The 21,989-nt window shown below is 35.9% G+C and overlaps 2 pseudogenes; both read left to right on the top strand.

The window, feature by feature from the left end:
* Positions 1–74: 74 nt before the first annotated feature.
* Positions 75–11,197, top strand: LOC107430762 (probable LRR receptor-like serine/threonine-protein kinase At3g47570; annotated as a pseudogene).
* A 710-nt stretch (positions 11,198–11,907) lies between these two features.
* On the top strand, positions 11,908–17,739 carry LOC107430760 (putative receptor-like protein kinase At3g47110; annotated as a pseudogene).
* The last annotated feature ends 4,250 nt before the right edge of the window (positions 17,740–21,989 follow it).

Below are 21,989 nucleotides of genomic sequence, written 5' to 3'. Positions count from 1 at the left end.
AATGATCTCATTGGGACAGTTCCTGATAGACTAGGAAGATTGAGAAATGTGTATAGGATTGAGAAATGTGAGAAATGTCTATTGGCTACATTCCTCTAGGTATAACTCTTACCTCTTAATTACCATAACCTTTTACTTCTTAAACCAAAATTATATGTTTGAGAAGTTACTGACCCAAAAAGAGTAATGTGTGAAAAAAAAAAAATAATGCACTCTCATTTCAAGTACTAGTTAATTTATTCATTCTTAGCACCTATGGAATTGACATCATAATGAATTTATTGAACTGCAGAATATGGCATGGAAGGTCAAGTTTCCTTACTTGGAGATTTCTATAGCTATGGGATACTCTTGCTAGAGTTGTTCACAGGAAAAAGACCCACTGATGATATGTTCAAAGACGGTTTAAGCATTCAAAAGTTCATGGAGGTGGCTTTGCCTAACTATGTCGTGGATATAGTCGTGGATATAGATGATGGTGAGAAAAATGAAAATGACATTGAAAAGAAAGTAATGATTAAAGTCAATTGCCAAGTTAAGGTTGAAGAAGAACAAATGTCAGGACCCATCAAAGATCCCTCATCGGAACCTTAGACAAGCCTTGATCCCATAGAAATACCACCGAACCTTTCATTGGAAAATTCAGTAGCATCTCCCCTAAGGTAGGACTTACTACAAAATTCCCTACATAGAAAACACACTTCTATATATACTACCTTATTCCTCAACCTTTACTACAATTTATTTCCACAAGAATAAAAAGTCAACTTTGGCACCGTCGAAGAGTTCGGACCTCAACTTGTTTTACACATAACTTTTAAACCATAACTCTGGTTTTGACGTGCTACTAGTCTAAAAACTTGGGTTGATGCGTACTTCGCAACGATGCCTCAGTCAACCTAGAATCCTTGCCAAGTTAAAAAGTCAAAATTTGATCCTTCTCGATCAACGACGATCAAACCCGATCAACTTCGATCAACTTGAAAAATTTTTGTTGTACTTTGGGACGGGGTGTTACAAAAAATGATTGTTTAGTTTCAATGATACAAATTCAAGTCATGTGCTCAAAATTCTTACCGGGAGAGCAGATGCTTATGAATGCGGTTGTCAACAAAATGCAAGCAATTAGAGAATCATATCTCAAATCCAAGAAGACTAAAGAATATGAATAGGTTTTAGTTGTCACCTTATCACAATAGCTTCATCTTTATAAGAATATGAATTTGCATGTAAATATACAAATATCTCAAATCCAAGAAGACTAAAGTATAAGAATATGAATTTGCATGCAAATATATAAATATAATGCTTGGATTTTGAAGCACTTTTTCTTTTGGCTTGTTCTATGGCATTCAACTACACTGTTCTGTCACCATTAAAAAAAAAATTAAAACCTATACCATTTTTCCATGAAATTATTATTCAGAAAAGCCAGAGAACTTTGTTTTTTGGTCCTTGGTTTGTATGTTTATGTTGCATTCTGTACATATTGTTCACAAGATGGCTGCATTAGAACAAATCATAAAACGTTCAAGCCTGTGAATGAAAACATAACACATTTTAGAGCTCTATTTTGGTTCGATTTCAATCAAAACTCTAAAAATAAAATGAAAATCAATTGAGACCACCAATTTTTCAATTAGTTACACCTAACCCATGCCGGTCGGGGTCAGCAGTTAACAAGGCTTACTGTAACACCAACATGTTCTTTCCACACAACAAATTTAAATGCATTTTAGAGAATCATATCTCGAATGCAAGAATAAGAATATGAATAGGTTTTAGTTGTTACCCCATCACAATTGCTTCTTCCCTTCTTGATAAGGTATTTGAATTTGTATGTAATATATAATGGTCGGATCTTCTAAGTACTCTTTCCACTAGCTTGTTATATCACATTCATCTACACTATTTTTGCCATGAAATAAGTATTTAGAAAACAGAGAAATCTGCTTTTCAGTCCTAGTAAGTCAGTTTCAACTTAATATGTCTATGTTGTATTCGTACAGACTATATCCAGATATCAGCATGAGAAGAAATCATAAAATCTTCAAGCCTGTTTGGCCATGTGTTAAAAAAACTGTTTTTGTTTTTTTTTTTTTTTTGGTATATTAACTTTTTAAACTAAAATACAAATTTTAAGTACTTGAGCACATATGGAGCAAACAACTAATAAGCTAAATAAACCATGGTGAGAACCAGAACAATGATTGTCAAATTTAAACACCAAATAATTAATATCCTTACTGATATCCTTAGAATATGTCAATGAAGTATTAGTAGCCTGTTCCCCCCCCCCCCCCTTTTTTTTTTTTAACGTGTAACAAATTTGATGAAATCTGACTAAAACGTTGTTGCTTGGTGAGACCATGGATTAAAGTACTGGGTTTAATTTAGCCATCAACAGGATAAAGTTAAGAATGAGAAATAGGAATAATTTTTTTCAAAGACATTGAGCTTTGTTCATTCGAGTAAAGGAAGGAACTCCAATCTAGTTTTTAATTTCTATGCAAGCAACCACAATATATAGCAGAAGCTTTATTCCATCAAAGGAATTAGCGTAGCTTTTATTAACTTTAACTCATTGATAGCATTATTGATGTCCATTGGCTCTCTAGGTGTTTCCATTAAACAAGAAACTCCAATTCCAAGTATTGAAGACAAGCAATCTTGCATTTGGTCCTTTTTTCTCTGTCCCTCCATGAACCTGTTTGCTTCATCTTCTTCTCCAGCTCCTCCTACTAGAAACAGTGGATGTAAAACTTCTGATATATGGTCAGGTAATGCAATCTTAACATAACTATGGAGATGCAATCCATCTTTAAAGATGTTGTCTGTCAGACTCTTCCCTGTGAACATCTCTAACAAAAGTATCCAATAGCTGTATACATCACCATATGTCCAAACACAACTTTCCATGCCAGATTCTACAGAAGTTGTTGATTTGATTATGCTAACCATATAAACTACAGAAGTATATATATATATATATATTCTCTTCCCTTTTTTTTTTTATGATCAAGTTGTGTTGTCATGCTTTTTTTATACAATTTTGGGCTTTTATTATAAAAAACAAAAAAAATCCATAGTTTTCCATTTTCATATGAGAAAAATAAAATGTAGAAAGAGATTGAGTATAACAAATTAGAGTAAACTAATAAATTACCTGGTGCAGCATAGTAAACAATATCTTTTAATCCAACTGAGTTGCTTTGATTCTGTGGAGATATATTTGAGGATTTGCCAATCCAAAATCACCCACATGAGCAGTCAGATCATTATCAAGGAGAATGTTACTTGGTTTTATATCATCGTGAACAATTGGTATTTGGCAGTGGTGTTGAAGATAATCCAAAGCAAAGGCTACATCAATGGCAATTTTTTAATCTTTGTAGAAGACTAGACATCCTCAATTCACCATCTATATCTCCTCCTCTAGGAATTGGTTGCAACCGACTTTTCCAACTTCCATTTGGCACAAACTCATAAACTAGAGCTTTGAAATCTTTACCTTGAAAATCAATACTCGAGCAAGCATTTAAGACTTTAACAAAATGCAAGCAATTAGAGAATCATATATCAAATGCAAGAAGAGTAAGGATATGAATAGGTTTTCGTTGTTACCTTATCACAATAGCTTCATCCGTACTAAATTATCTGAATTTGTATGTAAATGTAATATATAGTGGTTAAGTATTTGTTTTAGCTTGTTCTATCACATTCATCTACACTATTTTTCCATTAAATAAGTACCTAGAAAACAAGGGAACTCTGTTTTTTTGTCCTTAATGAGTGGCAATTCCAGCTATTGTGTTGAGAACAAATCATAAAATCTTCTAGCCTGTGAATAGAATGTATATCCATAAATGTTACATTTTGAATGAAAATATGAATTCATTTTAGGGCTCTAGTTTGGTCTGATTTCAATTAAAGCTCTCAAAATAAAAATGAAAAAATTCAATATATTAAGGGTCTCAATCGACATAGACAGGGCCAAACAAGATGATAATAAGCTGTTTTAAACTTCATTTAAAAAATAAAAAGAAAAAAAATTCTTTAGGCCAAATTCGAATACAAATAAAAAAAAATGAATGAATAATGCTAGAACATAATTCAACAAATCTTAGAGGTTTACATCGTGTTATACAGAGAGGTTTAATTATTTGTAGGGCCTTGTGTTACTATACTTTGTTGTAGTGGATCTAATCAAAGACAGAGTCTTTTTCTTTTTGTGAAACAGTCAAACATACTAAAAAAAAAAACTTAGAAAAATCATTGGCTAAGTATTTGATATTTTCCCTCCTTAATTAAATTCATTAAATATCCATACCATCTAGAGCTCCTTATTTTCTTCAAAGGGGTCCTACAAGCTGTGAGTTCTCCATCAAATTCAAATATATGACTACTATCTTTTTGCATATCAAGGGGGATCCTCTCCCATACACCCACTACTACAAGAAAAAGATGCCAGTTTGAAATTTTGGAAATTTCTATGAAAATTACAGATTTTTTGACAAAATTGTGAAAGAATTTATGTGGATATTTGACAGAATTTCAATGGAAATTTTGTGAAAATATCGAAAATTTTGATGGAAATTTTACCCGTTTCCATTTGGGATCTAAATTTCCTATCCATCTCACAGAAAAACTGAAATATCTGTGAAATATGGTGTCAGGACCCGTCCAGAATTCCTTCCCCGGAACCCTAGACAGTCCTGATCCCAAGGAAATCCTACCGAACCCTCCAACGGAAAATCCGACAGAGCCTCCCCTAAGGGATTTACTTACCACAAATTTACCTGCACTGAAAACACACTTCTATAATTGTCCCCTTATTCCTCCCACAGTACTACAAATTGGTTCCACAGATTTCAGCACTTCAAAATAAATACAGTAATCCAGTGCAAGATAAATACAACAAGAGTGAAAGAAATATTACAACTGCAATAAAAGAATAAACGGGTACTGCCGAACTAAAACAGCGAGGAAGATCAAGTCTGCTCCGAGTGAACACCGACAACCTGGTACCTAGAGGAACGGAATTTAAAAGTGTGAGATGCTAATCATCTCAGTGAGTGACCCTATCTACTATACAATATAATATCACGGTAATACAGTAGATAGATAATAATTAATAAAAAATAATAATAATAATTTCTCTCAAAACCCTTACAATTCTCTCAGTTGGAAAAGTTCCCCTTTTAAAACCTTTTCACAAAACCCGTTGTTCGTATTCCCCGAAAACCAAGACATCAAATAAATAAATACCAGAAACAGTAATAATTATATTTTTAATTCCAATACAGTTTCCAAACATTTTATTTTTAAAACACAGTTCTGAAAATCATTTGATGCACCCACTATATACCAGTGGCGCCAACAGTACCCAGCGTCCCAAGGTACCGCCAGACAGGAGGTTATAGAAAGAAACCGGCATACGGTCGCGTGGCGTCCCACTGCGCCGCTGCTAATCTGGTGTCCCGGCCAAAGGGGGGTGGCCACCCTCTCCGATGGCATCCACAGGACACCCTCATAATATCACCTGCGTGCTATTCACACCCACCTGCGCGCTAATCATATCCGTGCGCACAATATCCATATCACATATACCATATCACATAATCAGAACACCAGTACGTGCACGGTGCATCTAAAAATCATAAAATCCATAAATTTAAGTTATAAAACAAATTTCACATTTTTTTCATAAGCATAGCGGGCATAATCCATCCGCTTGAACCGGAAAATTCTCCACAATTTCTTTATAATCAAAACCATAAATTCCATGATTTTCAAATCCACCAACTCCCAAATCCATCAATTCAAATATCCACATTTTCCCAATAGCATAAATAATTCTCGAAATATAATAATCAAATCTCATAATATTCCATGGGCATATTTTGTAAAAATTGAAATCACCAACATAACCAAATATTTTCTTTGAAATATTTGAAAATCAAATCGTGCCCAATTTACCATTAAAACCACACCAATTTCAAAATCCTCAAAACCATAAAATAATTCCACATGGCATAATTTGTAAAATGCACATTTTCTTAAATCCAATAAATTCATAAATAATTCCACAATAAATCTAATAAATATTTGGCACAGAAATTAAATTCCAAATATTTAAATCACACACATATTATATTCACAAATTAAATTCCCCAAAATTAATTTGAAGGTGGGTCACTCACCTGGAGCACGCAATTAAACCACGATCCACTACGGGATCAATTCTACGACTCACCGGTGCTCCTAGAACAAAATTCACAGACAGTCAAATAAATTAATATTTTATTCGGGTAAATAATACCCGGTACCTGGGGGGTCAAAACACAAACGATATCTAGAATTTACGAGTTATATACCGAATCGAAGCTCGAGTGATGCTGATCACAGATTCGGTCTCAATTTCCAAGGATCGTACCCGACGGGGTCGGAATTTCGTCGGGAAGCTTTTCGGATTTCGGCTCCACAATTCTCCCAACCCGTCGCGAATTGGCGGAAATGGATGCCGGATTCGGGTTCAGGAGGTCGAACACAGCGGACTGGAGCCGGCCGGAAAACTGGGTACTCACCGGAACAGTACTTTCCGGAGAGCCGCCGCGGTCACCGGCAACCGTCGCCGGCGGCGGCGCGTGCGGTGGCCGTTGGTCATGAAATTTTGTAGACTTGTAGATCGTGAGGAGAGCAACCCAATGGGACCGGCGGTGAGCAAAACGGAGGTCGGACGGCGGAGAAATCACCGTTTGAAGATTTCCGGCCCCTCGCCGGAAAATGCTCCAATCTTGGCCCGTCAGTGGTCCGATGGCCGTGAGTTTTGGTGGGTCAGCCGGACTTGAGGAGAGGATGATGGGTGTATGGTGCGTGTGGCCGAAAAATGGCCGGAAGTGGGTCGATTTGCGGTGGCCGGCGGTGGAGGGGAAAAACTCGCCGCAGAACTTCGGACGTCCGATCCGGGCGCGTCCGGCGGCCGTTCACCGTGAAAATTGGAGGTTTTGCCAGAAATGAGGAGGGCAACCTTGCCGGCCGGCGCGTGTGCAGTAACTCGGCCGGAAAATTTGAAAATCTCTCTCTTTCTCTCTCTTCCCCGAGAGTTTTAACAAATAAAAACCCCTGTATGACAGTGTTCATGCCACGTGGACCAATCAGAAGCTGACACGTGGCGTTACTGTGCACTTAAGCCAGATATATTAAAATAATACGGTACCCGGCGAATTTCAAACGTCCATAACTTTTTAACCAAATGTCCGATTTAAGCGTGCCGCTAGTCTATGAACTCGTATCGACGAGTACTTTACAACCATACAAGAGTCAACTCAAAATTACATCACAAGAAAAAGTCAACTTCTGGCACCTTTTGGACAGTTTGAACTTCAACTTGTTTTGCCCATAACTTTCAAACCGTAGCTCCGTTTTTGACGTGCTACTAGTCTACGAACTCAGGGCGTCATGCACTTCGCCACGGTACCCTGGTCAACTCGAAATTCCCACCGAGTCAAAAAGTTAACTTTTGACCCCTTCGGTCAACGGTCAACGATCAACCTCGGTCAACGTGCACGGATTCCGGTGCGATTCGGGACGGGGTGTTACATATGGTGGAAATTTTCGATTTTTAAAACCTTGATTACAACCATATCCCAACTTGATATTTCAATAAATAGTCGTACTAACTAGAGCTACCATTTTTCTTTCTAGTACTGATCCTGCAAGCAATCAATATCTTCTTCACCTAATATAAGAAATTTTTGTTATTCTTACATTGTTGAACATCAAAACTAGTTTCGGATTTGTAGAGATTTTGGTGTACCTGAAATCTTCCTATATCGATTCCATAAACAAATATCCATGAAGCATTCATGTTTTAATTGCAGGTTGATTTTTCCCATATCTTTTGGTTGTGGGATTATTCTTTTTTGCATGAACGCGATTTTAGTATCAGCGTCCTTACCCAGTTATGGAAATGAAACTGATCGTTTAGCTTTACTAGACTTGAAGAGTAAGATAATCCAAGATCCTCTAGGAATCATGAACTCCTGGAACGATTCCATCCATTTCTGCAACTAGGTTGGCATTACATGCGACCCATCAACCAAACGTGTCATGATTTTGAACCTGCATTCTCTAAAGCTGGCTGGTTCAATCCCACCTTCAATTGGAAATCTCACTTACCTCACCGAAATCAACCTAGTAAACAACAGCTTTCACACCAAAATTCCTCAAGAAATTGGTCATCTTCTGCATCTGTAGCATCTCAATTTGACATACAATTACATTGGAGGGAAGATTCCTACAAATGTAACTCATTGTAAAGAGCTAACAACTTTTGATGTGCATAGCAACAAGCTTATTGGTTCAGTTCCTGTCCAGTTGAGTTCATTGTCAAAACTAGTTATATTTAATATTAGTGGAAACAATTTCACTGGAACAATCCCACCTTGGATAGGGAATTTCTCTTCTCTGTATGATTTAACTCTTGGCAAAAATAAATTTCAAGGAAGCATACCTGAAGAACTGGGTCGTCTAACAGGCTTGGGAATATTTCAGGTATGGGATAATCATCTTTCAGGTACAGTCCCTTCTTCAATTTATAATATTTCTTCCATATTCATTTACACAGTTGCTATGAACCAGCTGCATGGAAATCTACCACAAGATGTTGGCATTACTATGCCTAATCTCAAAATTTTTGCTGGTGGAGTTAACAGATTTACAGGCCATATTCCCAAATCTTTGTCAAATTGTTCTACACTTGAGGTGCTTGATTTTACTGAAAATTATCTCAATGGGACACTGCCTGAGAATGTATGTAGCTTGCAAAACTTATACAGACTCAATTTTGATAATAATATTCTTGGAAATGGAAAATCCGATGGCCTTTATTTTTTAAGTTCATTGGCTAATTGTACCGTTTTGGAGGTGTTAGGTCTAGCCTACAATAATTTTGGAGGAAAACTTCCTGAATCCATAGCTAACCTTTCATCTTATATAAGCAGATTAACTCTTGGGGGGAATTTCTTACATGGAAGTATTCCAAACGGGATCGGAAATCTTGTCAACTTGACCGATCTTGGATTGGAAAATAACTAGTTAGGAGGGACTGTCCCTGAAGTAATAGGGAAATTTCACAAGTTGCAGGGACTTTACTTGAGAGGAAATATGTTTTCTGGGTCAATACCCTTTTCCTTGGGTAACTTAACTTCATTGAGCGTTCTCTTTTGGAGGAGAACAAATTTGAGGGAAGCATACCTCAAAGTCTAGGAAACTGCACATATTTGATGACCTTTAACCTTTCTAGTAACAGTCTCAGTGGTAACATTCCCAGAGAGGTCATCGGTCTTTCTTCCTTTACAATATCTTTGTCACTGTCTCAAAATTCCTTAAGCGGTTCCTTACCATCTAAAGTGGGTGTAAATCTTGAGGAGTTGGATTTATCAGAAAACAAGTTATCTGGTCAGTTGCCTATCAACCTTGGAAAATGTATTAGTTTGGCGCGCTTGCATTTGGAGGGCAATGAATTTGAAGGTACAAATCCTCAGACTCTGGAAAGTCTAACAGGTTTGGAAGAAATGGATGTTTCGCGCAATAACTTATCCGGGCTGATTCCAAAATTTCTCGGCCAACTTTCAACACTTCAATTTCTCAATCTTTCTCATAGTAATTTTGAAGGAGAATTGCCAAGTCAAGGGATTTTTTCAAATGCTATTGCAGTTTCGGTTCTTGGAAATGATAAGCTCTGTGGTGGCATCCCGAAACTGCTTTTACCTCCATGCCTCAAGGAAAAGCGCAATTCAACAAAAAAAATATTTACTCGGAAGGTGGTAGTCCCAGTAATTTGTGCTGCTATATTGTTAGCAGTTATGCTGCGCTTTTTGGTTGATTATACCATAAGGAGGCCTGTTACTAAATCTTCTACTGAGGATCAGCAATCGAATATCTCTTACTCGGATCTTTTTGAATCCACAAATGGGTTCTCTGAGAACAATCTGATTGGTTCAAGGAGTTTTGGTTCTGTATATAAAGGAGTTTTCTCTAGAGATAACAAAATGGTGGCGATAAAGGTATTAAACCTTCAGCAACAAGGAGCCTCTAGAAGCTTCCTTGATGAGTGCAATGCTTTGCGAAGCATAAGACACCGTAATCTTCTTAAAATCATAAATGCCTGCTCAAGCATTGACCACCAAGGTAATGAAATCAAAGTCTAGTTTTCGAGTTCATGGCCAATGGAAGTTTGGACCAGTGGCTGCATCCAAGAGACAATGAAGAACACCTGAATAAGAGATTAAGCCTTATTCAAAGACTGAACATAGCCATCGATGTTGCTTCTGCTTTGGGTTATCTTCATCACGATTGTGAAACACCTATAGTTCATTGTGATATAAAGCCAAGTAATGTTCTTCTTGATGAAGATATGGTTTCCCATGTTGGTGACTTTGGACTAGCAAAGATCCTCTTTGAAGCATCAGATATTCTTGCAGAAGACCAAACAATGTCAGTGGCACTCAGGGGTTCTATTGGGTACATTCCTCCAGGTATGAATTTTGATCCCCAAATGAGAAAATCTTGTCTTTTGATTACGATAAGTTTTTTTTTTTTCTTACTTCTTAAGCCAAAAGTACACTACTGCAAAGTTGCTGATCCAAAGGCAGCAATATGTGGAATAAGAGTGTACTTTCTTTTCTCCTCCTACTTAATTTATTGATATCCTAATAAATTTATTGATTTGACATCCTAATAAAATTATTGAACTGTAGAATATGGAATGGGAGGCCAAATTTCCATACTTGGAGATAGCTATAGCTATGGGATACTTCTGCTGGAGTTGTTCACAGGAAAAAGACCCACTGAAGATATGTTCAAAGATGGTATGAGCATTCAGCAGTTTGTGGCAGTGACTTTGCCTAATCATGTCATGGATATAGTAGATCTTTCGTTGCTCTTAGGAGATGATGAAGATGAGGAAAATGAAAATGACATTGAAGAGATAGCAGTGAACGATGTCAATTGCCAAGTCAATGTTGGAAGAAGAACAACAGATTGTTTGGTTTCAGTGATGCAAATTGGACTTATGTGCTCCAGACACTCACCAAGAGAGCGAATGATTATGAACACGGTGGTCAACAAAATGCAAGCAATTAGAGAATCATATCTCAAATGCAAGAAGAGTAAGAATTTGAAAAGGTTTTAGTTGTTACCATATCACAATATCTTCATCTTTTCTTGATAAGGTATTTGAATTTGTATGTAATATATAATGGTTAGATCTTCTGACCACTCTTTCTGTTAGCTTGTTATATCACATTCATCTATACTATTTTGCCAAGTATTTAGGGAGCAGGGGAACTCTGTTTTTCAGTCCTTAGTCAGTCAGTTGCAACTTAATATGTCTATGTTGTGTTCTTATTGACCGTATTCTAGATATGTTGGCATGAGAAGAAATCATAAAACCTTAAAGCCATTTTGGCAATTTGTCAAAAAACTGTTTTTTTTTTTTTTTTGTATGTTATCTTTTAAAACTAAAAAACAAATTTAGATACATGAGAATATATTGATTAAACAGCTGAAAAGAAAAATAAACCATATTGACAACAAGAACGTGATTTTCAGTCAATGAAGTACTAATAGCCTGTTTTCCTTCTTCTTTCTTGTACCCCATAAAAAAATTAGATAAAATTTGAATAAAATGTTGTTCGTTGGTTAGAGCATGGCTTAAAGTACTGGGTATTTAATTTAGCCACCAATAGGATAACGTCAAGAGAAACATATTACTTCAAAGACTTCCAGATATATTCATCCGAGTAAAGGAAGGGATTACAACTCGGTTTTTAAATTCTATGTAAGCAACCACAATATATAGCAGAAGCTTTATATTGGGTACATTCCTTAGAAAGCCAAAAAATGTCTGGTATTGTTCCGCCTTCAATTTATAATATTTCTTCCATGTTCTATTTAACATTTACTGTGAACAAGCTGCATGGAAATTTACCACAAGACATTGGCCTTACTCTTTCTAATCTCAAAGTATTTGCCGGCGGAGTTAACAAACTCACAGGCCCTATTCCAGTATCACTGTCAAATTGTTCTGCACTTGAGGTGCTTGATTTTTCTCAAAATGATATCATTGGGACAGTTCCTGATACACTAGGAAGATTGAGAAATGTGTATAGGATTAATTTCGAGAACAATAGACCGGGACATGGAAATGCCAGTGACCTGAATTTTTTCAGGTCTTTGCCTAATTGTTCTGTTCTAGAGGTGTTGGGTGTGGGTAGCAATTATTTTGCTGGAGAACTGCCTACATCCATATTTAACCTTTCATACTTTATGCGTATATTCACTATTTTTGGGAATTTCATACATGGAAATATTCCAAATGGGATAGAGAACCTTGTTAACTTGATCCTTCTAGGATTAGGAAATAACCAGTTAGGGGGTAGTGTCCCTGAAGCAATAGGGAAGCTTCACAAGTTACAGGTAGTGTCCATGGATGGAAATAAGTTTTCCGGTTCAATTTCTCTTTCCTTGGGTAACTTAACTTCATTGACCATTCTCCTTATGCAAGAGAACATGTTTGAGGGAACCATACCTCATAGCCTCGGAAACTGCAAAAATCTGATGACCCTTAACCTTTCTAGTAATAGTCTGAATGGCACCATACCCAGAAAGGTCATTGGCCTTTCTTCCCTTTCAATTTCTCTGCCACTGTCTGATAATTTCTTTACCGGTGCCTTACCATCTGAAGTGAGCCTTTTGAAAAATCTTGGCGAATTGGATATATCAAGAAAACAAGTTATCAGGTGAGTTGCCTAGCAGTCTTGGAGAATGTATTAGTTTGGAGCACCTGCATTTGGAGGACAATGGATTTGAAGGTACAATTCCTCAAACTTTGAAAAATCTTAGAGGTTTGGAAGAAATGGATCTTTCGCGCAATAGCTTTTCTGGGTTGATTCCAAAATTTCTTGGTGAACTTTTAACTTTCAAGCTTCTCAATCTTTCTTACAACAATTTTGACGGTGAATTGCCAAGTGAAGGGATTTTTTCAAATGCCATTGCAGTTTCAGTTATTGGAAATGACAAGCTCTGCGGTGGCATCCCAAAATTGCTTTTACCTCCATGCCTCAAGAGAAAGCACAATTCAACTAGAAAAATATTTTCTCTAAAGGTTGTAATCCTAGTAACTTGTGCTGCTATATTGTTAGCTGTTGTATTGTGCTTTTTGGTTGGTTATTCTGTATGGAAATGTCAGGACCCGTCCAAAATTCCTCACCGGAACCCTAGACAAGCCCTGATCCCAGGGAAACCCTACCGGACCCTCCGATGGAAAATCCGGCAGAATCTCCCCTAAGGGTTGGACTTACCACAAATTTTCTGCACTGAAAACACACTTCTATATTCATCCCCTTATTCCTCCCACAATACTACAATTTGATTTCACAAATTTACAGCATTCCAATGAATAACAACAATCCAGTGCATAATTAGTACATACATGTCCAGGACAGTATACAGAGCTTCATGAAATACTATTAAGCATAGAATACAACAAGGATGAAAGAAATAATACAATGGAAATAAATGAAGACAAAGGTAACTTCTCGAACTACGATAGCGGCGGAGATTTGGTTCGCTCCGGAAGAACGTCTACCACCCCTTACACCTAAAGGAACAGAATTTAAAAACGTGAGATGCTAATCATCTCAGTGAGTGACCCTATCTACAGAACACTTTTAATATTAATAATATAACAAATAAAGGAACTTAATTAATACCAACAATTAAATAGATAAATAAATAATAAACAATTGAAAGTAATAATTTCTCTCAAAACCCTCACTATTCACTCCGTTGGAAATGTTCCCTTTTTAAAACATTTTTCACAAAACCCGATATTCGTATTTTCCGAAAAACCAAAGGATCAATTAATTTAATAAACAATAGATAAATACCCCAAATATAAATAAAATGTAATAGCATATAATAAATAATTTTTGAACACTTTGGGATTTGAAATTTCTATCCAAAAGTTTATACTTGACGCACCACACCATATATCAGTGATGCCCTCCGATACCCAGCGTCCCGAGCACCGACTGGCGAGGAGATTAAAGAGAGAAACTTGCATACAGCACTTCGGCGTCCTGACAGTACCGCTGCTGAAACCGTCCATCCGGCCACGGAGGGGGGCGGCTGATGCACAATATATAAGACTTGCCTGCCCTCGGTCCAATGGCAACTCACGGGAGACATAATAACTTGCGCGCTAATCCACATATACAACCAGAACACCAATACTGTATGAGTGCGTCTAAAACCAATTATTAAATTAATTATTACCGTACCGATTTTCCAAAAATCACCGTGGGAAATATACCAGTTTTCAAATTCACCATCCTACATTTTCTTTTAACATTTCCTGTACGAAACCATCGATAATGATATAAAAATAATTTTCTCATAACACGAGGTTAAACAAATAATATTCCACGGGCATAATTATAAAATTTAAACCACCAATTAAACAAATATTTTCCTTAAAATATTTAAACCAATTATGCCCAAAAAATAATATAAAAATCCAGACACAATTAATTTATGAAAGTACCTTGCTCATGTGTAATAAATACAATTAAATCACAATAATAATAATAGTCGGGAATTTCTTAATATCCCAAAATTCCGTTTAGCACCAACAAACATATACGTACTTATAAAATAATAATTTTCCACAATTATAATTAAATTGCACCACATGAGCATAATTTCAAATATCAATTAAACACCAAATAAATATAATTAATTACCCCAAAATATTTTTAAAGGTGGGTCACTCACCTGGAGCACGCAATTAACCTAAGATCCTCCATGGGATCAATTCCACGATGCACACGTGCTCCTAGAACAACAATTCACACACAGTCAAATAAAATAATATTTTATTCGGATAAATAATACCCCGTACCGGGGGGTTAAATACAAACGTTAACCAAAATTGACGAGTAATATACCGAATCGAAACTTGAGTGACGAGGATTACGAATCCGGTCTTACTTCCTGGAGATCGGACCCGAGGTGGCCGAAATCTCGCCGGAAAGCTTTCGGCCTTTAGAGCCTCGATTCTCCCAAATCGTCGCGAATTGGAGGAAAAGGACACCGGATTTGGATTCAGGAGGTCGGAATTAGTGGGGAGGGACCGACGGTGCAACTGGGTACTCGCCGGAACTGGATTTTCCGACGGCGCGTCCGGTGGCCGATGGTTGAGATTTTTGGGGGTTTTGTAGATCGAGGGGAGAGGGTTCCAATGGGACCAGTGGTGAGGCAAACGGAGGCCGGACGGCGAAGAGATATGGGTTTGAAGATTTTCGGCCCCTCGTCGGAAAATACTCCGATCCCAGCGCGTCGGAGGTCCGGTGGCCGTGAAATTTGGTGGGTAGGCCGGAATTCCCACGAGTGAGAGACCGGTCAGGCACGTGTGGCTTGGGGTGGCCGGAAACTGGGCAAATCGTCGGTGGCCAGTGGTGGAGGGGAAAAATGACCGTCGTAGGAAAACGCTCCGATCCGGGCGCGTCGCTGGTCGGTTGGCCGGGAATGGAGAGGCGCTCCCATCTGGCCGACGCGTGTGGCCCTCTGGTGGCCGGACAGTGGCCAACCGGTGGTGGCCGATCGTTTCTCTCTCTAGCTCTCTCTCCTCTCTCTCCTTCTCTCTCCTCCCCCGCTGTTTTGCCAAAATAAAAGCCACCGTGGGTGACACTGTTCACCCACATGGACCTCTCAGACGTCGACATGTGGTGTTTCACTGTTCACCGATTCAAAAATATTAAAATATTACAGTATTCGAAAAACTTCACATGTCCATAACTTTTTAACCAGATGTTCAATATAAGCATGCCGCTAGTCTATGAACTCATATCGATGAGCACTTTACAACCATGCAAAAGTCAAATCAAAATTCTACAACCATAAAAAGTCAACTTCCGGCACCTTTTGGACAGTTTGCACCTCAACTTTTTTTGCCCATAACTTCCAAACCGTAGCTCCGTTTTGGACGTGCTACTAGTCTACGAACTCATGCCAATGTGTACTTTGTAACAGTACCTCAGTCAACCTAGAATTTCATCCGAGTCAAAAAGTCAACTTTTGACCCCTTCGGTCAATGGTCAAAGTTGAAAAATTTCGGTGTACTTAGGGACAGGGTGTTATAGGAAACCTGTTACTTCATCTTCTAGTGAGAATTGGCAATCAAGTACCTCTTACTCAGATCTTTTAGAATCCACAGATGGGTTCTCTGAGAAACATCTGATTGGTTCAGGTAGTTTTGGTTCTGTATATAACGGAATTTCTGCAGAAAAAAAAAATTTGTTGCAATCAAGGTATTAAACTTTCAACAGCAAGGAGCTTCCAACGCTTCCTTGATGAATGCAACGCTTTGAGAAGCATAAGGCATCGCAATCTTCTCAAAATCATAATAGCCTGTTCAAGCATTGACCATCTAGGTAAAGACTTTAAAAGTCTAGTTTTAGTTCATGGCCAGTGGAAGTTTAGACAACTGGCTGCATCCAAGAAACAATGAAGAATGCCAGAATAAGAGATTGAGCCTTAGTCAGAGACTAAACATAGCCATTGATGTTGCTTCTGCCCTGGATTATCTCCATCATGATTGTGAAACACCTATAGTTCATTGTGATCTAAAGCCAAGTAATGTTCTTCTTGATGAAGATATGGTTGCCCATGTTGGTGACTTTGGACTAGCAAAGTTCCTCGTTGAAGCATTAGATATGCCCCCAAAAAGCCAAACATTGTCTGTGGGGCTAAGGGGTTCTATTGGGTACATTCCTCCAGGTATGAATTTTTTTATACCAAGATGAAATAAATCTTAGCTCTTGATTACATAAAAATTTTACTTATTAAACCAAAAGTACATGTTTGAGAAGTTATTAATCCAAAAGAAGTAATGACTGAAAAAACAATAATGCACTTTCTTTTCAACAGCTACTTAAATTTATTGATTCTTAGCACCTATGGACTTGACATCATAATGAATTTGTTGAACTGTAGAATATGGCATGGGAGGCAACGTTTCCATACTTGGAGATATCTATAGCTACGATATATTCTTGCTAGAGCTGTTCACGGGGAAAAGGCCTACTGATGATATCTTCAAAGATGCTATGAGCATTTACCAGTTCGTGGAGGTGGCTTTGCCTAATCATGTCATGGATATAGTAGATCCTTTGTTGTTATTTGAAGATGATGAAGATGAGGAAAATGAAAATAACATTGAAGAGTCGGCAACGAACAATGTCAATCGCTAAGTCAATGTTGGAAGAAGAACAAATAATTGTTTGATCTCGGTGATGCAAATTGGACTCATGTGCTCCAGACATCCACCAAAAGAGCGGATGCTTATGAACATGGTTGTCAACAAAATGCAAGCAATTAGAGAATCATATCTCAAAGTGCAAGAAGAGGTAAGAATATGAATAGGTTTTAGTTGTTGCTGTATCAGAATTGTTTCATTGTACTTGATAAGGTATTTGAATTTGTATGGAATATATAGTGGTTGGATCTTCTAAGCACTCTTTCTTTTAGCTTGTTTCATCTGCACTATTTTACCATGAAATAAGTATTTAGAAAACAGAGGAACTCTATTTATCAGTGCTTTAGTCAGTCAGTTACTAACTTAATATGTCTATGTTGTATTCTGTACAAACTATATTCCAGATATCAGCATGAGAAGAAATCATAAAATCTTCAAGCCTGTTTGGCCATGTATTAAAAAACTATTTTCTTGGTATTGTTTATCTCTTAAAACTGAAAATACAAGTTCAAGTACATGAGCATATATGGAGCAAACGACTAAAAAGCTAAACAAACCATGGTGACAACTGGAGCAATGATTCTCAAATAAAAACACCAAAGCTAATGGTGTATTTGTGATGAAGCATTACTAACCCTACTGATATCCTTACAACATGTCAATGAAGTATTAACAGCCTGTTTTCCCTTTTTTTTTCCTCTTTTACTTTTACTCTGTCACAAATTTGATGAAATCTGACTAAAATGTTGTGGCTTGGTAAGAGCATGGATTAAGGTACTAGGTTTTAACTTAGCCATCAACAGGATAAAGTTAAGAACAAGAAATAGAAATAAACTACTTCAACGACATTAAGCTTTATTCATTTAAGTAAATGAAGGAATTCCAAGTCAGTTTTTAAATTCTATGCAAGCAACCACAATATATAGCAGAACCTTTAATTCGTTGACTGCATTGTTAATGTCCATACATTTCCACTGAACAAGAAATTCCAATTCCAAGTATTGAAGTCAAGCTGTCCTGCATTTAGTCCTTTTTGCCATGTCCTTCCACGAATCTGTTTGCTTAATCTTCTTCTCCAGCTCCCCCAACTATAATAGTGGGTCTAAAACTTCTGATATATGGTCAAATATAGCAATCTTAACATAATTACAGAGATCAAATCCATCTATAAACATGTCATCCATCAAATTCATCCCCGTGAAACATCTTTAACAAAAGTATCCAATACAATAGTTGTATACCTCGCAGCTTTTTTTTTTTTCTTTTAAATATCGTTAGAAGTTGTTTTTCATTTTTTCAATGTGACAAAAAAACAAAGATTATAAAATGGAGGACTTACTCAAAATTTTGATTTGATGAAACTAATTTTTTACTTGTACACCTATATATGCGAATATCGCAACCTTTGAAAACATTTTGTTTTATGCACATGTCATAGGATATTTTTGAAAATATCCAGCTTTAACAGTCTTCATACAAGATGAAAAGTTCCAATATGCAAAATTCTGAAAGGTACAAAATGGACAATACTAATGTTAAAGCAAAATGAGACATCCAAAGAAAGTGGAAAAATTATAATTTCCAAACACAATCTGAAAATTATGGTTTACAAAGTAACATGAGTAGAAGCACGGGTCAAGCAATCATTAACTTTCAATTGCATTCCCCAATACATTAGAGCATATTCTTATGTGGTTACACCTCTATATACCTTGGTTCTTAGATAGGATTCAATTCTTAAATTTGTGAACATAAACCTACAAGGCTAAAGACCAAGCATAAAGAACTCACTATGGTAAATTGCTCAATTACAATCAAAATAACCAAATCAAAAGCGTCAAAGCAATATGAAAACATAAGGACATCAAAAGTTAGTATCCATGATGGAGAAAAGAAGAAAAACAGTTAATATTTTAGAGGAGTGAAGAGTAAGATAGAACCACATACCTTGTTTACCTATCTTCTTCTTTGATGTGCATAATTTAGACATCCTATTTAAATCTTTTAAATTCTAACGGACCTCCCAACAACTTGAACTTTTGAGCTTTCCTTAGAAGTTTAATGATCAGCTTCTTGCTTTGGCTGTCGACTTTGCTAGTTATTATCATCACAGCTTAGGCAATATTTATTATAAAGGCAATGATTAGTTATATTTCTCAAATATTACTATGAGTCAAACTTTGCCTGTTAGTCTTTCAAACATAAAAAGGAGATCTTTTTCTCTTAGCACCCAACAAGCTGTGATTTTTATTCTACATATATTAATATGTTGTAAAAAATTTGTCAATTTAAATATTTCCACAATAAGAAAATATTTACTATAACTTAAAGAAGAAAATTTTTTGTACTCTTACCCAATAAAACCTATAAGGCGGAAGACAAATTCGTGTAGTAGCACAACAAATTTGGAAGAGATTACTCCCTTTTATAGAACGAAATATCATGTCATGTACCAAAAAGACCACAACAAGAGGAATTTTAATAAATACATTGCTGGGGAAAAACAAGATTTAGGGAACGAACACAAAGGTCAAAGGCTTTATAATTGAGAAAGTAAAAGGAGGTTATTCAGTAGCCAAATAAGAAAATAAAATCAATAATATATATTGAGGGTCTCAACTGAAATAGACAGGGCAAAACAAAATGATAATAAGATGTATTAAACTTTCTTCTTTTTTTTTTTTTTTTAAATCTTTAGGCTAAATCCAAATACCAAAAAATTAAAAAATTAAAAATAAAAAAATAAATAAAAAGATGAACAATGCTATAACATAATTCAACAAATTTTAGAGGTTTATAACGTGTAGTACACAGAGGTTAATTAGTTGCAGGACCTTGTGCTACTATGCTTCGTTGGAGTTGGTCTAACCAAAGGAACTTTCTTTTTCTTTTCTTGAGAAACACTCAATCCAACTAAAAACTTAGAGAAATCTTTGAATAAGTATTTGATATTTTCCTCCGTAATTAAATTCATTAGATATCCATACCATGTAGATTAATGGAACTTAAAAGAAACCTTTGACTAAGTACTTGATATTTTTCCTCCATAATTAAATTCATTGATAAAAGAGACAGCATAGCCTCCGTCTGAGATGAGCTACTCAAGCAAGCAGAGTAGGCTCGTAGAAAGAGAGCTCTCTCATGCTACAAGTTAGCAGCTGAGTTATTGAAGAGTGTCAGGTGTTTATGCGTTAGGTGTCCAAATGGTTATTTTGTGTGTAGGTCCCATTGAATATATGAGTGTTCTAAGTTATTTATACGTAAGGGTCTTGTGAAATCATTAACACAACATAAATGATTTTTTTCCCAACAAACAAATCATAAAATCTTCAAGCCTGGGAATAGAATGTATATGTATAAATGTTACATTTTGAATGAAAATATTAATTCATTTTGAAGAGAGGGCCAAACAAGATGATAATAAGATGTATTAAACCTTTTTTTGAGCAAGATTTCTTTGGGCTAATTCCAAATACCAAAAATATCGAAAAAAACCAAAAAAAAAAAAAACAAAAAAAGGATATAATAATGTTAGGACATATAAATTGACAAATTTTAGAGGTTTATATCATGTTGTACATCAAGGTTTAATTAGTTGCGGGGCCTTTCTTTTTCTTTTGTTACCAAACTTAAAAAAAGTCGTTAGTTGCTGAAATATTCCCTCCATAATTGAATGTAGTAGATATCCATACCATCAAGTGCTCCAAATTTTCTTCAATGGGGTCCTATAAGCTGCAACTTCACCAAATTCAAATACATGACAAAAGAAATAGCTAGTAGCTCATCTTTAAATATAAACTTTTTTTATTATCCATCTAGATTGTAGTGTTACTTTTCTTAATTTTTATCTCCATTTTTAACTTTGCAAAAGAGAGAATATTAATTTTTCCTTTTTTTCTTTTCTTTTTCTTTTCTTATTTAGATTTTGAGAGTGATCTTGATGAGCTTGTAAACCATGGAATCTATCACAACGTCAAATCTCAACTAGCTAGTGGGAAAACACCGAAAAAATAGGGCTATCATCAAACTCTTAGAAACTGGAAAGAGAATATAATGATATAGTTCTACTATGTATGAGGATATCTACATTTTAATACATTTTAGTACTTTGTAATTTCACGGGATTACATGCATAATATATAATATTTGCATTTTGACAAAATGGGATATCCGCATGGTAGAACTTTTGTGTGATAAAACGTACTACGTATAAATAGACTATCCTAAACTTTTCAGTTTTTTTTCATTATCTACTATATCTTATGGAATTGATATATTGTCACTATAATGACTATCATCAACGGAATATCCATACATTATATGCAATGTCTATTTTTCTATATTAGATTTTTAATATAAAAAGGTAAAATATAATTAAATGCATTGAATTAGTGTTTTAGTACTTCTAAGCAATATAATTTAAATCTATTTGAATAGACTTTAATCTTTCAATTAGTATTTGTGTTTCCATCCATCTCATACATTAATGTTATTATCAACTGGCCTTTATTATTGCCAAAAAAAAAAAAAAAAGGTCACCATTGAAATTAAAAAATTAAGGACCTTACAAGATTGTACTGAACCCTTTTTTTCTTTCCCCAGGCTAATCCAAATTAACGCAAAAAAAAAATAAAAATAAAATAATAAAAGAAAGGCTAGAATATAA

Source organism: Ziziphus jujuba, chromosome 6 (genome assembly GCF_031755915.1).
Source record: "Ziziphus jujuba cultivar Dongzao chromosome 6, ASM3175591v1".
Taxonomy (NCBI): Eukaryota; Viridiplantae; Streptophyta; class Magnoliopsida; order Rosales; family Rhamnaceae; genus Ziziphus; species Ziziphus jujuba.
The sequence above is the reverse complement of the archived record's forward strand: the minus strand, read 5'-3'. Positions and strand labels throughout refer to the sequence as shown.